Here is a 17,938-nt window from a genome sequence, read left to right on the forward strand (position 1 = left end):
GCATGTTTTCAAAGCAGTGTTGAATTTTCACTCATCTTTCAAAATCCAAATCTACCACAGAAAAGAGTAGACTCTTGTTTCACCAGAAAAAAAGAGTTATCTGTTTTTTAGTAATCATTAACCAATCAACGGATGTTTCATCAAAAATAATTTCTGACCAAAAAGCAATGAAAACTGTCAAACAGAACGATGCCTTTTGGTGTTAATATTCTTTGCATTTATAACACTTCAGATGATAAAATGAAAAACAAAAGTAAGACTGTGTTTTAATGGCAAAATCATATTTTGACAGAAATACAAAGATGAAATGTGCTGTCAGCGATGTTAACTCAGCACATGGCTGGGATTTTTATTGTTCAAACCATTTTCCACACCTTCCCTTTACCCATTTTTGATAGCTATATGTGTCAATGACATCAAACGATTGGTTCTAATTTAGCTATGTGTACAAATACGAGTAGAAATTTCAACTCGTGAGGCTAGACGTGTTGACAATTGGTAATGGAAAGGATGAATTTGTCTTCAATCTTCTCTTCAATGCACTCATGAGACGTCATTCATTTTAAATGAAGCCATTACTGATTAAAGCAATCAACACCGATACCATCGACTTCCTTTTCATCCCCGCTGACATACATTGTCATTTTCTTTCACCCGTCCACTGTCAACTCCACTGCGGTGAGGGTGAGAGCACACCTGTGCGTCTCAGGGATTCCCCACAGTTTTCCCGGGACAATGATGTTCTCTGTTAAAAACTTCTGGACAACCTATTGTACGCTTCTTATGGCAGTTCTGTCGCTCGCTCCTCTCTAAAGTCTCTCTTTGTCTTGCCTCGCTCGTAGGAAAATACCTATCGCGTAGATATGTAGAGCAGAGGGAGAGAGACTGGAAGAGGGATGAAATGCTGGGAGATAGCTGTCCTTTCAGAGCCTCTCGCTGATTACGGCACTCTAATCATTTGGCTCGAGAGCAGACAACGCAGCTGACAGGAGGGAGGAATGCCTTTGCTCTCGTCTACTACTTTCGACTGCCATTCTAAGCTGGGCCAACTTGATGTTACTGTAAAGATCGTGTAAAGTGAATTTAGCAGTTTTGCGAATCTTATTTTTAAAAAGTAATTAATTACAGTTACAAACTACTTCTCCCAGAAAGTAATTGCGTAGTAACTCAGTTACCTGAATGTAAGACTAATTAGTTACTTGGCAAAGTAACTGGTGATCATTTTCACGTTTTTTTTTTCCTCAAAAAACAGGTCACACAATGTGAAGTTTTTTTGAGACAATTGGCCCTAGCCCAATTCTTTACCCTAAACTTAACTAGACACAGGGATATTGCAGATATTGCGATAACTAGATAGTAACCTTTGCTATGTGTGGATGTCATTTAATGTTGTGAATCAACAGTTAAAGTTGTTAAAATTGCTCCCGTTATTGCATTAGTTCCCTTCTGTCTATTTTCGACATGTGTTAGTTTTAAAACGGTTTCATCATTTAAATATAGATTTAAGTTAAGTTTTGCTGATTTAGGAGCATTTAAGATAAAAAGTTACTTAGGTTCGCTTGGAAGGTTCTCTACAACAGAGCCTTCTTGAGAAGTCTACTGCTTTAAGATGGCGGCTGTTTACTAACGCATCTATTTCCTTATTATACATGTTGCTAATGCCGCCGTGTCTGTCATTTGCATCTAGTTCTGTATATATGTGATATATACCGAAGCATCATGTGGGCGTAGTTTGTAGGCTATCGGCTACAGTCAGGTATTATTGGAGCCACCTAGCATAGTAGCATCGCGTTTGCAACGGCGTCACACTCCCTTGCCTCCTCCCCACTCCTGCTCTGCTCTCTCATCTCCGTGAGACCGTCTTTTTCAGACTTTTCTCATGTCAGTCAACCAACATCGTAACGCATAGAAACGCACGCCTTTCCCGCCTCAGTAACGGTAACGGCGTTGCGAAGATGAGTAAAGTAATTAATTAGATTACTCATTACTGTTTGTAACGGCGTTATATTTTAACGGCGTCATTAACAACACTGGAAGTTAGAGATTTGAGTCTGAGATGAATGCAGAAAAAAATGTTAAGACTGAATAGTAATTATTCTGTTTTACTGATTTTCTGGCCCAGTGACGCACTTGTTCCTAATGATCAAATTCCGGTTAAAATTTGTGTAATTTGTGCTTAGCGATGTCTACATCCCAAAAATGTATTTTTCTCAACGAGAAGTCTGCTGTTTTCTTTAGAACGGCCCGTTATAGGGTGTGAATGCATGCAAGTCACAGTTGGAAAGATTTTTAAAGACGTAATTGCCAGTTAGCTTGTGGACTGGCGCATCGGGTAAGCGTGATTGGTTAAGGTGTGTATGACACCAAAAAGAATTTTATTTCATATTTCACGCAGTGTTTTATGCTCCTGACCCTCCTCACCTGGGTCAGCATCTCACAATACAGCGTTGCTTTATAGCATTCAGATGGACTGCGGATTCAGCTGATTTTGCGGATTAATTCGTTTATTTTTTGCATCCCACCAGCCAAACGGCTGCAGAAAAATCTTGCTGTAGGAGGGAGAGGCGTGTGAGCCTTTTTGGGTTTCAAAAAGTTCCCGTTCACCGTGGAGATTGGCAAAAACAAGCCCTACTACTGTGGGACCATGGGATTTACGAGGATGTAAGTAAACATCGTATTTTGTATTATGTCAAATACTGCGATCATGGCACCCCCCCCCCCCCCCCCCCCACACACACACACACACACTCCCCCTATACTCGGCTTATTGCCCTCTTCGTGTGCCCGGTGTTCGGCTAAATTTTCAACCCCATCAGAAATTGCAACTTTGTTTTAAAAATGGCCGCGAATTCAGCGATTAGGACTATTAGGACAGGACTATTTACTTACGTTTGATCATGCACGGACATGTAAAAAAGTTCTCCTCAGACACATCCTGCCATGTCAGCTGCACAACAACTGCATGCCGCTCTCTAGACTCTAGACTTATTTTATGCCCTATTCTTGTTGACTATGTGGCAGCTACACGCTCCTCCGACGTCGGCCGGTTTGTCCGGCGGTACTCTCCAGCTGCTTCACCGGCGAGCTTTCCTGTCCACAGCAGGGGAAGGAGCTGTAACTTGCTCGCTGCCGGGCGGTTTGCCGATCTTCAAAGACAATCAACAACCCCGCCGCCATGTGATATGATCCGGGCTAGTTTTGTGTGATTTTTCTCTTCGACAAGCGAAAATAAGACTTTGAGACGTCACTCGGTTCAGGTTAGCATGTCGGCTAGCTGTCAAGCCACTTGGTTTGTTTACATTCTCCGGAGCCGGGGCAGGGAAATGACAAAAGCCGGACTAACTACGGTGGCATAAAATATCGTTCGGGAAGTGCGACAGTAAAGGTGAAGTCGACAGTTTTGACCATTATGGAGTAATTTTGCCATGTACTACTGAATAAATGCATGTTTATTATTTCATATTCCATTTAGCACAAGACTGTCATTTGTCATGACCATACCATTTATTCAGCAATTGGGGAAAAATACTTCGATAAAAAGAATACAGTGATACCTCAGCTCACGAACGCTTAAGCTCACAAACTTTTCGCCTCAAGAACATTAAATTCGCGAGCATATAGTCTCTGCTGACGAACTAGTTTTCGGCGGACGAACCAAACCACGCGGTCGAACAGCGCCACAAGAAGCTGACGCACGCTCACGGCGTCCCAGTTCGTCCCCTCCCTTTCGCTGAGTGCGGACGTGGTTTGTGTTTGATAGACATTTTGGACCATATTGAGTGTACTTTTGCTATTATGGGACCGAAAAAGACCCCACCACAGGCTAGTGTTAAGCCTAAGAAGACATTAAAGAAAATAAGGTATATTTTTGCGTAGTTTTAAGGCTTATTTAGTAGAAAATTATGTTTTATGGGGACCTGGGAACGGATTATTCTCATTTTAATGGTTTCTTATGGGAAATAAATGTTCGGAAGACGAACTTTTCGCCTTACACACACTTTCTGGGAACCAATTATGTTCATGAGCTGAGGTATCACTGTATCCTGTAAAAATATTGGAGTGGAAACAATGACATTTTGCGGCTCTCTTTGTCACATTTTCCTCATTCTGAATAATTCCCCCTCAAGGGCTGAATTCTAAATCAGATGAAACCATGACCTTGCCGACATCGTTCTCCTGTTGGGGATGCTAGAGCCCTATCATGGTGGGCGATGCCAAACGGCAGATTAAAAGACTAATTTTTCGTCATCTGCGCTTCGCCAAATTGTTGTATATAGTCGAATCGTCACAAAATATGATTCTAATTCCTATAATAATGCTATTTAAGACTTTTTTTTATCGCCGTCTTTGACATTTTCTGTTACGGACTTCTGGTTTAGACAAAACAACATGAAGTGCGGTTAAAGTAAGCAGTGTGTAGACAAAGGTAAAACTGCAAAATCAAAGCAGAGAAACCCAAGGAATGTCCCAAAATAGCTTCAGTACGATGTAGATCAAGCATACGTTTGTTCTTATCACTTCGTTGATCGTTCCTGGACAAAATTCTAGCAATCTGTGCAGCCTGTGTTAACACGAGGGAGACTGATACACCGGCCTCTTGAGTGACCAAAATGAAGCAAAATTACAAACAGTATTACAGTTGCTGAATGCATAAGGGCTGACACAGATTTTTTTGTTACAAAGAAATGCAAGGTATTGGTCAACTGGTTAGATTATAATTATGGTATTATGAGCTCATACACATGTACGTGTCAACAAAACTGGTATGTCATTCTTTTTTATTGCTGATTTTGATCGCAATAACATTTTGAGGCAACATGATTCCATTTATTGTTTTATTTAAAGCTATTGGTGCATGTGCAAAACAGGTCAATAAATCACAATTTATGAAATTATTAGAAAAATATTAACCAAGGTGGAGCATAAGTTGAGCCTTCCATCATCAAAGAAGAATGCATGCAGTCTCAGAATATGACCATCCACATAGAGTAGGTGTTGTTGTGAGGCACATCAAGTTGTCTTCCATTGCCTAACAGCATCTTCCACCTGTAAACAAACGGACAAAAAACTTTAAACACTTGCATTTTTGCGTTTATACAACAGTGCCATCCTATGCGTACTTAGCAACAGGCTAGCAGCAGATAGCATGTGTCGCAGCCACAGCAGTACATTAATTGTAGTAAATAATATTAAACATGATCATAATTACAATCATCATCGTCAGTGTTGTTAATAACGGCATTAGAGCATAACGGCGTTACTAACGGCAATATTTTTTTCAGTAGTGAGTAATCTAATTAATTATTTTTCTCATCTTTGCAACGCCATTACCGTTACCGAGGATCTAAAGGTGTGCGTTTCTATGCGTTACTATTACTACAATGGTTGAATGTCGTGAGAAAAGTCTTACACGGACGCACGGAGATGAGAGAGCAGACCGGGAGTGGGGAGGAGAGAAGGGACTTGTGACGCCATTGCAAACGTGATGCAAGGTGGCCCCAACAATACCTGACTGTAGCCGATAGCCTACAAACTACGCCCACAGGATGCTACGGTAGATATCACATGTATATAGAACTAGATGCGAAATGAAACACGGCAGCGTTAGCACCTGTATAGAGAACTAGATGCGAAATGATAGACTTGCCGGCGTTAGCAAACAGCCGCCATCTTAAAGCAGTAGACCTTTAAGGAAGGCTCTGTTGTAGAGAACCTTCCGCGCGAACCTAAGTAACTTTTTATCTAAAATACTCCTATATCGGTAAAATGTGGACTTGAATTTATCTTTAAATGATGAAACAGTTTTAAAACTTTCACTTGTCAAAGGTAGACAGGAGAGAACTAATGCAATAACGGGAGCAATTTTAACAACTTTAACGGTTGATTCACAATATCAAATGACTTCCAAAAATAGCAAAGGTTACTATTTAGTTATTGCAATATCCGTAATACCCCTGTGTCTAGTTAAGTTTAGGGTAAAGAATTGGGCTAGGGCCAGTTGTCCCAAAACCCTTTGAACTTCACATAGGGTGACCTATGTTTTTTTTTTTTTTTTTTTTAAATGAAAAAATGAAGAGTAACACCAATTACTTTGCCAAAAAACTAATTACTCTTCCATTCAAGTAACTGAGTTACTAACCCAATTACTTTTTGGTGAAGTAATTTGTAACTGTAATTAATCACTTTTTTAAAGTAAGATTAACAACACTGATCATCTTAATAACAATATCAAAGTCAACAAGTCTTTTCAATTGTCTTTTTTGAGGGATTTTGATGAGTTATGTCACTCCAGCTCCTCTTTTGTTTTGGTCAGAGAAAGTCTAAAACGGGAGCAAAAAATTTGCAAGTAAAGTGGAAACTTGTCTATAGAGTGCCTCATTGTCTGTCGTGAGTGTTTGCAAGAAGCGAGAAGAAAAAAAAGATTAAAAAATGTTTTATTTGGTAGCGATTTTACGGCCAAAATAGCTTGTGGCTGGATTTTCTCGCGAATGTGCGCCTTGTAGCACATTTGGTTGTCAGATGCATTTTACAAAGGTTAGAGGTGGTGGAGGGTCTAATGCAGCTCCACTGTGAATTCAAGCTTGGAAATGACTGCACAACCGCCTGAAGATGGCAACGATGCACCATTATATATGAGATCAGCCATTCCAGGAGAAAACAATACATTTTGATGAAACAAACGCATGTTTTACAACTATTTTAAAAAAATGAGGTAGAGCCAACCCTTTTTTCCTGGTGAGTCTATGCTTTCAATTCAGAAGAAGTCTATTCACCCAACACAAGTGTTTCAGTTTGACGTAGAGCCTGCATGGAGTGTGCCGTGGGCCCACAGGTGGTCAGACCAATGTGTCTGTGCGACCTCTCTGCTGTCTGCGTGTTTATGTGTGTGTCAGTCTAAATACACCACCAGCCAGTGACTCCTGTGTAATCACACACAAACACACAAATACAGTACATGCACACACATACAGTACATGCACACACATGCATATGAACACACACACCCAGTATTCAGAACAAACTTGAGTGTAGCAGATCTTATCTAGTCCACTCCCGGTCTGAAAGCTTGATGTCTAATCAGGACCAGAGAGATGGGTACTGATAAAGATTAAATGCCGATGTGGGTTTGGCATCAGGTGTAGAAAGTGCACTGTGATGCATGTGTGTGTATTAGTACGTGTGTGTCTGTGCTTGTCTGCAGGCATGCCCTTTTTATAATTTTTAATACGTCCTTATGCCAGAAAATGAGCCAAGAATGCTGAAAAAGTTTGACAGAAGGGCAAAAACAGGTGTCCGACATTTTCACTTTGCGGAGGCAAATCAGAAACGTCAACACCGGGGAATTCAACCTTAACACTCGCCTGCAGTGTTTTAGGTTTTGATGCCTTGCAGAAGCTGTGACTCTAAAAAGTCTCTAATTAGAAGGAATAAAGACGGTCTCTGGTTTTGCTTCCATTTGGACAACTGAATCACCTTTGACAGAACTCAACAGCGGGCCCATCACAAGCGTTTTCCTTTTAGTTGATGCTTTTACTTCATGGAACACTTTACTACCAAAACTGTTCCGTAAGCCCCGTGACAAAAAAAAATCAGTCTGTTTGAAGCAGACAAAAAAATAAATGTACAATATGAACCATCTGACTTAAAAAGTTTTACCCAGGCAAAAATTTTAATTTTGCTTTGACTTACTGTGTAAGCTGCAACCTGGACTTTTAACTCAATATGTTTTTTTAAAAAAACACAGGGCTTTGTTTGCAAAAAACAAAACAAAACTTTAGCTACCTACCGGAGACCAGCTAACAAATAGCATCTACCAGTTGTTGTAACACGTTAAGTAGCCAATTGTTGAACAAAGTATAGACAATATTACAATATTCACATGAATGTATTCTTTATGTTCTTCTAAAAATTAATAATACGACAACAAGTGTTTCAGTAAGGACAGGCAAAACGTTCAACAAATATAGGAAATATCCACATAGTCTTTATCCCCTTTCACACTAACACTGTTTGGTCCTTTTTAAACGGATCAGTTTTTTTTTTTTCATAGACTTTATAATGATATTGATGTGACATGGGGCGCAGGGCCGATTAATAGCTGACCGAGTGGAATCACAGGCAAAGAGATTTTTTTGTTGAAAATTCTTGTGAATAAATGCTTAAATCCCTGAATTCTTTATAGATATGGACGTGAAATAGTCTTAATTCATGGTTAAAAGCAAAAACAAAACAAAACGTGCAGTTAGCATTTGTTTTTCATAAAGATGTTGAAGTACGATGCTAGTCTGTTAGTCTACGAGGTGGCTGCCATATGTAAACAGAGATTTTTTTCTTTGAAAGTTCCTGTGAATAAATGCTTAAATCCCTGAATTCTTTATAGATATGGACGTAAAATAGTCTCGATTCATAGTTAAAAGCAAAAAAAAAAAAAAAAGTGCAATTAGCATTTACTTTACGTAAATATGTCGAAGTATGACGCTAGTCTGTTAGTCAATGTGGCCGCCGCCATATGTAAACAGATTTTTTAAATTAAAATCCCTAAATTCTTTATAGATATGGATGTAAAACACTCTTGACTGTTGGTTGAAATAAAAAAAAAATAATAATAAAATAAAATAAAAGTGCAGTTACCGTTTATTTTATGTAAATATGTCGAAGAATGATTCTAATCCGTAGCGGTTAATTTCTCCCATTGTTTTTTTTCACAACGTTTCAATATGCATGCATGGTACCGAAAATATAATAATTACCTTGAATCCTCAATCATATCACTCCTGAGACAATCCTTCCTGTTTGTATGCGGTATGTGATACAGCTGTCATACTTTTCCAATCTAAATCTGGTGTTAGAGCGCTGAATGTGTTGACTAATTGCGACCGACTACGAATAACTGAAGCGGACTGTAGGACGGCCCCCTACTTGAAGGCGTTGCGCAGTGGCTGACAGATGTGACCCGTCAATACAATTATTAAGTCTATGTCTTTTTCTCAGATAGTCCGCTTCATTTTGTAAATTTGTCTGAAATCTAATTCGGACCAAACGAACAAACGAACTCTGGTCCTCTAAAACATCGTGGGTGTCAGTTCACTTTAAGCACACCTGGCTTTGCTTGTGAATGCAACCGGAGCCGGGTGCGCTTATGCCATATTACGTGCAGCGTCTTCGGGCAGGGATGCGGGGGGTTCCTCCCCAGGAGGGAGGTACAGTGGTATGCTTATATATAGTTATCATGGGCGCCCCCTGATAATTTTTTAAGATTTTCCTTTCTAAATCACTGATTGTTTGGAACAAAAATTCCAGTTAAATATGTATAGCAGTTGAACACAGTAATATTATTTAGTATTAGTATATTGGATTAAGTTTGTTGGATAAACAGAAAGTGCGTAATGATTATTTAAATGTGTTTTCACTGCTCACGTTTAAATGGCGCTCATGAAGATGTGTCATGACACCCGATGCAGTGCCCCTTCCGTCACGTTGCCATTCTATTTGCATGTTCATCAAACGAACAGCAACATTCACAATGTGCACACATGCAATAGACCCTTCGCAGGGGGGGTTGTAAACATTTTTTTGCTTCATAAAACTGTTTATGGATCCCTTTTGTATATATACACCAATCTTCATCATTCACAGATGAACTCCCTAGATTAAACGCTAATACAGGTAGTCCCCGGGTTATGGCGTCTTCGACTTATTTGATTTTGACTTTACAGCGCAGGAGTCTCGTCCGCCATTTTGTCTCCAATCATATCTTTGCTTTTTTTTTTTTTTTTTGGTCGCATTAACAGTACCTTATTGTACCTTACAGTATTTTATTTTTTACTGTACATCATTAATATGACGTGTTCTGTCCTCACTAAACGTGAACCTGTTCAGTTTTACAGACAGCAAACAAGGAAATTGTGCTTTTTGAAGCTTTTTACTTCCTTCACTTTTGACAATTTGTCAACTGTAACACACATACTGTATGTAGACTTATGTTCCAAACACAATGCATTTTAACAATAAAACACCTGACACACAAAAATTGCTATTCAAACAACCATCTATTCTGATTAATATGTAAATTTAATAGATTAAAGTAGTCCAATATGCCAAACAAAATTTGGCTAGCTTAAATGCTGTGAATGCTAACATATTTATAATTCTGATAGCAAATCGCTCACGCGAAACTCCTCAAACTGTAGCTGTAAACTTAATTACAAATGCATACACAAACATACAGTATATTAGCTGAAACAACTTACAGCCTTATGTGGGCCAAAGCGGGCGCAGCTATCCTTTATCCATGTCAGACATCTGAGTCTGCTTCTCAGGCTATGTCTACACAAGGACAGATCATTTTCTTCAGGGTATTTTGCCGACTATTTTTATACCTGTCCGCACTACGTTTGAAGAGCATTTAAGGCTTCCGCTTCTGCATGGTATGCCTGCATTTGCGCAAATTATGCATGCGTAGAAAGGTGCAGAACCATGTGTCACGTCATCACCTGCACGGTTTACCTCTGAATCAGAAACTCATTACTCGGCAGCGAGAAATTTCAAAATTACTGCACCTTCTAGACCAGGGGTCGGGAAGTCCGTTTTGTGATCACTGCTTTTTCCCTGAACATAATCGAATGCATCACGCGGGTGTAAGAGTGAAGGGAGGGCATGCTCTGCTTTTACGAGCAGACGGCAGGTTGTGATTGAAATAAATCTTTAGAAAACAATGAAAGCCTGACATTGTTACTTGGGATATTACAATCGATGCTCAGTTGTACTTTCACCACTTGGAAAATATTCACTCATTCATTCATTTTCCATGCCGCTTTTTCCTCACGAGGGTCGCGGAGGTGCTGGAGCCTATCCCAGCTGACTACGGGCAGTAGGCAGTGGACACCCTGAACTGGTTGCCAGCCAATCCACTTGGAAAATAACAAATAGAAAAATATGGTGAAGGGCTGCGTATATTTCCTGGAAGTGAAAACCTCAACCAGGAGGGCATAACAGTGGCGCTCCTGGAAATGGCGACAGTTTTGACGGGCGGAAATGTCATCAAAATAAAAATGATCTAGCGCCTCTGTGACTTGGGGTACCACGCAGTTCACAGACAACGTGGGAGACAAGCTCTGTAATAAAACGCTCATCTCCGCGCAATCAGCGATGGGAGGACCACAAATGGGCAGTGAATTGAAGCATATTATTGCGACATACATGTATCCTCCATCATTAAACAAAATACAATACTTTGGACTTTTTGGACAATTATTTTGAGATTTACTAAAAGGGTTGATTCCAACTTACGCGGAAATTAAAAAGTGTTACATCGCCAGCGTAGGGACAGAACTCATTCGTAACCCGGGGATTACCTCTATATGAATACAATGTGGTCATAGTGAGACAACCAAAGTCTTCCCAAGCAGAGCTATTCAAGTCATCTGGTGAAAATTCTTCTAGTTTTAATGTCACAATATATTGCCAACCCACAAAAAGTCGCAGTTACAGCTTTTTCTAATACCATTCAGCCCTAATATTAATCATCTTTAATCGACTTTCCAATGGCGCCTTTAAAAAAAAAATGTTTAAACTTGGGCCTTAGTTCTTGAACATCGAGTTCATTTGTATAGCACCAGATAACATTGAGTGAACTTATCATGCTTTCTAGATAGAAAGAAATAATGATTATGTGAAGCTGTGGAAATTAGATAAAAAACAGGATATGAACATGGGAGGAAAAAATACAACAACAAGAAGAATAAAGACAGTTATCAATATACTCACACTGGATCACAGATGTGATTACTGCTTCGATATTGTATTGCTGACTGTTATTGGCTCAGTGTACTCTATTCTCTTGGAAACTTGACAGTGATGTTCTGTGCTGTTAGTAGTTAAGAATTGCTTCTTGACAGCTAAACGATACACATATGCAGTACAGTACTTTTGTAAAAACAGTAGCTTAGTCCATTTACTCTGCAACTGGGGTATGTATTTGAAGAAATTGCAAAAACTGAGCATAAAAACATGCTTCAGTACTTTTCATCATGCTTTATGCCTTTGTTGAACATTGCTGTCACTTTTATTGCACGCGGAGCTCCCCCCAGCCGCGCTCTGGCTTACTCTCATGTTCTGCCTGACCGCGGTGTGTCGGACTCACGCCTGACGTGACTGTCTTCATCTCCAGCATACTTGAGGGATTAGGCCAGGATGAAATTCACCCATTTGTGGAAAAAAAGCAAAAGGGCTCAGCAGTACAGTACAGTACAGCACCGTGAGATCCTCAATGAAGGTCTTTTGGCACACAATCTTTGATCTGACTTGAAAATGCAGCTGAACAACCAATGAATAAGGAAATTATTCATGATGTAGACACTTCTAGAGGTATACAAAATATCTTCAATATGAGCAAGCAGTGCAAATCATAAAATATATTGAAGAACATTCCAAAAATGTTGCATGAGACAGAGAACTTTTTTGGGGGGGTGGGGGATCTGCCGCCTTCTTGATGCCACACTGACGAAGCATTCATGTGAGACAGCTTTTACTTTTAAGCCTTTTCCCCCCTAATTTCGGCTCCTGTAAATTCCTAGCGGTTGTTTCATTGTCTGCGTAGGAGCGATGTCAAAAATGACAGCCTGAAGAACACTGGCACTTTGTGTGGTGAGGGTTGGAGCGGTCTCAAACAAGTGAACGCAAGCTTTTAGCTGCAACTGTGTTTTATGCATTTAACTCATTGTCTGCCATTGATAGACGTTCAATCCATTTGAACTGGGGGAGTTGGCAGCCAATGAGTTAAAGGGAATGAGAGGAGACGCTTTTACAGTGCTGGCCAAAAGTATTGGCACCCCTGCAATTCTTTCAGATAGTACTCAATTTCTCCCAGAAAATGATTGCAATTACAAATGCTTTTGTAGTAATATCTTCATTTATTTTACTTCCAATGAAAAAAACACAAAAGAAAATGAAAAAAAATCATTGTCAGTTTACACAAAACTCCTAACATGGGCCGGACAAAAGTATTGGCACCCTCAGCCTGATACTTGGTGGCACAACATTTAGACAAAATAACTGCGAACAACCACTTCCGGTATCCATCAATGAGATTCCTGCAATGCTCTGCTGCAATTTTAGACCATTCTTCTTTGGCCAATTGCTCCAGGTCGCTGAGATTTGAAGGGTGCCTTCTCCAAACTGCCATTTTCAGATCTCCTCACAGGTGGTCTATGGGATTCAGGTCTGGAATCCTTGCTGGCCACTTTAGAATTCTCAGCTGCTTTCTCTCAAACTATTTTCTAGTGCTTTTTGAAGTGTGTTTTGGGTCATTGTCCTGCTGGAAGACCCATGACCTCTGAGGGAGAGCCAGTTTTCTCACACTGAGCCCTACATTATGCTGCAAAATATGTTGGCAGTCTTCAGACTTTATGATGCCATGCACACAGTCAAGTAGTCCAGTGCCAGAGGCAGCCAGAGGTAGCAAAGCAATCCCAAAACATCAGGGAACCTCCGCCATGTTTGACTGTGGGGACCGTGATCTTTTTGTTGAAGGCCTCGTTTTTTTCCCTGTAAACTCTATGTTGATGCCTTTTCCCAAAAAAGCTCTACTTTTGTCTCATCTGACCAAAGAACATTCTTCCAAAACCTTTTTGGCTTTCTCAGGTAAGTTTTGGCAAACTCCAGCTTGGCTTTTTTATGTCTCTGGGTCAGAAGTGGGGTCTTCCTGGGTATCCTACCATAGAGTCCCTTTATTCAGACACCGACGGATAGTACGGGTTGACACTGTTGTCCCCTCGGACCGCAGGACAGATTGAACTTGTTTGGATGTTAGTTGAGGTTCTTTATCCACCATCCTCACATCCACACACTTTTGTTTAAATCGCTTGTCAATTTTTCTTTTCCGTCCACATCTAGGGAGGTTAGCCACAGTGCCATTGGCTTTACACTTATTAATAACACTGCGCACGATAGACAAAGGAACATTCAGGTCTTTGGGGATGGACTTGTAGCCTTGAGATTGCCCATGCTTCCTCAAAATTTTGCATTTCAAAGTTCTCAGACAGTTCTTTGGTCTTCTTTCTTTTCTCCATGCTCAATGTGGTACACACAAGGACACAGGACAGAGGTTGAGTCAAATTTAATCCATTTTAACTGGCTGCAAGTGTGATTTAGTTATTGCCACTACCTGTTATGTGCCATAGGTAAGTAACAAGAGCTGTTAATTACACAAATTAGAGAAGCATCACATGATTTTTCAAAGGGTGCCGATACTTTTGTCTGGCCCATTTCTGGAGTTGGCTGTAGGGCTGTCAAAATTATCGCGTTAACGGGCGTTTATTAATTTTTAAAAAATTAATCACGTTAAAATATTTGGTGCATTTAACGCACATGCCCTGCTCAAACAGATTAAAATGAGAGCAAAGTGTCATTTCCACTTGTTGTGTTTTTGGGTGTTTTGCCGCCCTCTGCTGGCGCTTGGGTGCGACTGATTTTATGGGTTTCAGCACCATAATTATTATTGACATCAACAATGGCGAGCAACTAGTTTATTTTTTGATTGAAAATTATACAAATTTTATTAAAACGAAAGCATTAAGAGGGGTTTTAATATAAAATTTCTATAACTTGTGCTAACATTTATCTTTTGAGAACTCCAAGTCTTTCTATCCATGAATCGCTTTAACAGAATGTTAATAATGTTAATGCCATCTTGTTGATTTATTGTTATAATCAGGGGTGCACATAAGTGGTCCGCATGCGCGCATGCGTACTGGACGTAGACAAACGCGCTGGCCCTCAACGGCTTCCATACGCTTTTGCGTACCGATGGCTGACCACTGTATTTGCGGCGGACACGAGAAAATAACTTCTCAAAATGTCGAAGAAGCAGGCCACACTGAGTAATTACTTCCGTGTTCCCCCACCCCCGTCAAAAGACAGACAGACGACAGAGACGTCACAAGAGCTACCGAAAAAAAGGACTTTTGCTGAAAAGTGGCTACAGGAGGTACCATGGCTAGAAGCAAATGATGCTTGCACGGAAATGCGGTACAAAATGTGCCGTGAGAATCCCAATGTCGCCGATAAGAGCAGCGCATTTTATGTAGGGTCAAAGAATTTCAGCCATCCAAACTTTGAAAAGCACGAAAAAAACAGAGAGCATGTGGCAATTAAGCAAACTATCGATGTCAGACATGACCCCACTCGCCCTATGGACAAGTCGCGGAATAAAGGTAATGAACAGCGACATGCACTGACAAACGTGTTTTTGCTTGCATTTTACAAAGCTAAACATGCACGTTCAATGAGGTCTTATGAGGAGGACATCCCACTTTTAAAAAGGCTTGGAGTTAATGTGGGAGCCGCATAATGCCCTTTATTTTGAATTGGTGCTTTTATGTTTATTTCTTTACATTTCACTTCAAAGTAATGCCAATTTTGTTGTGCCAGTTGATGTTAATCAAACATTAATTGTTAATATAATTAATTAAAGTTAGTTGGCTCTAAGTAAAGCTTGTCATAAATGTATCGCATCAGGCGGGTCGGCTCTCAAGCTCAATGAGGACCAAGTCACATCTCCAGGTCCTCTGAGAACCTGGGCGAAAAAATGATGTGCACCCCTGGTTATAATACACAAATACAGTACTTATGTACCGTATGTTGAATGTATATATCCATCTTGTGTCTCATCTTTCCATTCCAACAATAATTTACAGAAAAATATGGCATATTTTATAGATGGTTTGAATTGTGATTATTTATGATTAATTAATTTTTAAGCTGTAATTAACTCGATTAAAAATTTTAATCGTTTGACACCCCCAGTTAAATGATAATTTTTTTTTTTTTTTCTATTCTGTTTTGTGTTTTTTCATTGCAAGTAAAATCTATGAAGATATTGCTACCAAAGCATTTGTAATTGCATTCATTATCTGACAGAATTGCAGGGATGCCAATACCTTTGGCCAGCACTATTGGCAGTGACTTAAGCCAGCTTTAAACATCAATAATGTTTTTTTTTTTCTTCATCAGTTAGGCCCTTTACCTGTTCTGTATCAGACAATAGTAGTAGAAAACATTTAAATGTCTCTCACTTACTCACAAACACACACACATGCATATATAAACACAGACACTTGCAGATCCTGATGATAGCACTTAGATAATAAGTGGTTGTTGAGTGACAGTTTGTGTTGCTCAGTAACGTTCTAGCACCTGCTAATATAAACCTTTGCTCATGTTTATATTGTATGTTTTCAGTGCACCCAGGTATTCACCTTTGTCAGGTCAGATGTTGTTGTGTTCCTGCATCCAGCATTCAAATACATGTTATTATTCGCTTTATGGTTACTCCACCCTCTGTTTTTTTTCTTACTTCTACTCCCACACACTTCAACTGATTCACACCGTTCCAACGTCAACGTGTTTCAAAGATTCTTGCCACAGAGGGGAGTATTTTTTTCTTTTCAGAAATGTACTTTTCCTCCAAAATGGCATGTTTTTATGTATAAAGAAAAAAAAAATCCACATTCATTTCCAATAGGACTTTTAGCTTCACTGATTGGCATCATTCCAAAGAATTTTCATTCACATGATTAAAATCTCATACTCGCTCTATTTTAAAGGACTTCTTCGATTATTTCAACTTGAATGCATTCCAGAAATTAACACAATTTAAGATTTTTTTATCCTCATACCAAAAATGTGCTATTTCCCAAATTCCACATTTCTAAACCAAGATATCCCAGGTCATTTCCAATGGGAAATTGGACTTCAAATAAAAATCATTCCACTTCAACTCCTGTTGACTTTCAACCTAGACCCACAACACTCTGACTGAAAACACAAAGTGCCCCAAAATCACTCCCATTCAATATTTTTACTCTGTATCATTACAAATCTTTTTCATTCCAGATAAATTGCATTCTCTGTTTTACTTGCATTATTACGTACAGTATTTTTATTTAGTGTCTTTAGAAACATGCACGCACAGAATTTTCTCTTGCTATCAGTCCTCCTGGCAAGTGTTTGCTCTACTTTCTGTAAACAAACTCAAGAAGGCGACGAATGATTTCAGGTGTCTGCGATGAGACGTATCGCAGACACGCAAGCGTGTGAAAAGTTGTTTTTGGCTCACTTTTGTTTTGCCACTCTCATATTTGCTGATATGGATCTCTTCAACTCGGATATAAAGTCAAAATCGAGGCAGACTGGGAGTGATGGCTGATGAGCTATGATACATCCTGCCTCAATGGCAAGTACCAAGGGTAGATTTCAGGGATATTATTTTTCCCAGCTACTAGCAGCCACTGTAAGAAATGTAAAACGACATCAATGTTGTGGAAGTGGGGAACACACCACGAATTTTGCTACTGAAAGTCTGACCTGCATCAGTTAGCATAACATTAAACTGTTTGAACATGCAAACCTGCAAAACCCAAGTAGGAAGCTGCTTAGCGAGAAGTGTCCTCCTGTGTGTTTTCTACTGTTAACGTTAAAATTAACTGTGAGAAACGGTATGAACCGAGGTCTACCCTCTTCTCCCCAATTTTACTTTTTATTTTAGTTACGTGGTCTTAAAGCAGCCCACAGGAGCTTTCATTTTTTTGTTGAGTTTGGCTGTGCTTGTGGACAAAAGCAGTGGTGTTTTACCTGAAGGACAGCTCCATTTTTTATTTATTTATTTTTTTGTTATTCCCTGACAAATAAGTTTTTTCAGTTTAATTTCTTCATTTAGACAATGTTGAGTTGTCCTAAGACAAATGTTTATTTTTTTTCTTAATTCCTGGATTGTTAAGAGATGATTAACAAGCTTGTGTTTATTTTGCATGTTAATGTAATTTATGTTCAAATGATGCAATTTAAATTTTTTTCCTGGAAGTTTTCAAAATGTTTCTTTAGTAGTTTTTGAAAACAAAGGTTTTAATTGAAAAGTGTAGGCTGAACTAATACGCATAAA

The 17,938-nt window shown here is 39.4% G+C and overlaps 1 protein-coding gene across 2 annotated transcripts in view; it reads left to right on the forward strand.

The window, feature by feature from the left end:
- wnt6b (wingless-type MMTV integration site family, member 6b) overlaps window positions 1-17,938 on the forward strand; it is a 49,526-nt gene that overhangs the window by 3,848 nt on the left and 27,740 nt on the right. The gene's annotated exons all lie outside the window — the stretch shown is intronic.

The sequence above is a fragment of the Corythoichthys intestinalis genome, chromosome 12 (genome assembly GCF_030265065.1).
Source record: "Corythoichthys intestinalis isolate RoL2023-P3 chromosome 12, ASM3026506v1, whole genome shotgun sequence".
Classification (NCBI taxonomy): Eukaryota; Metazoa; Chordata; class Actinopteri; order Syngnathiformes; family Syngnathidae; genus Corythoichthys; species Corythoichthys intestinalis.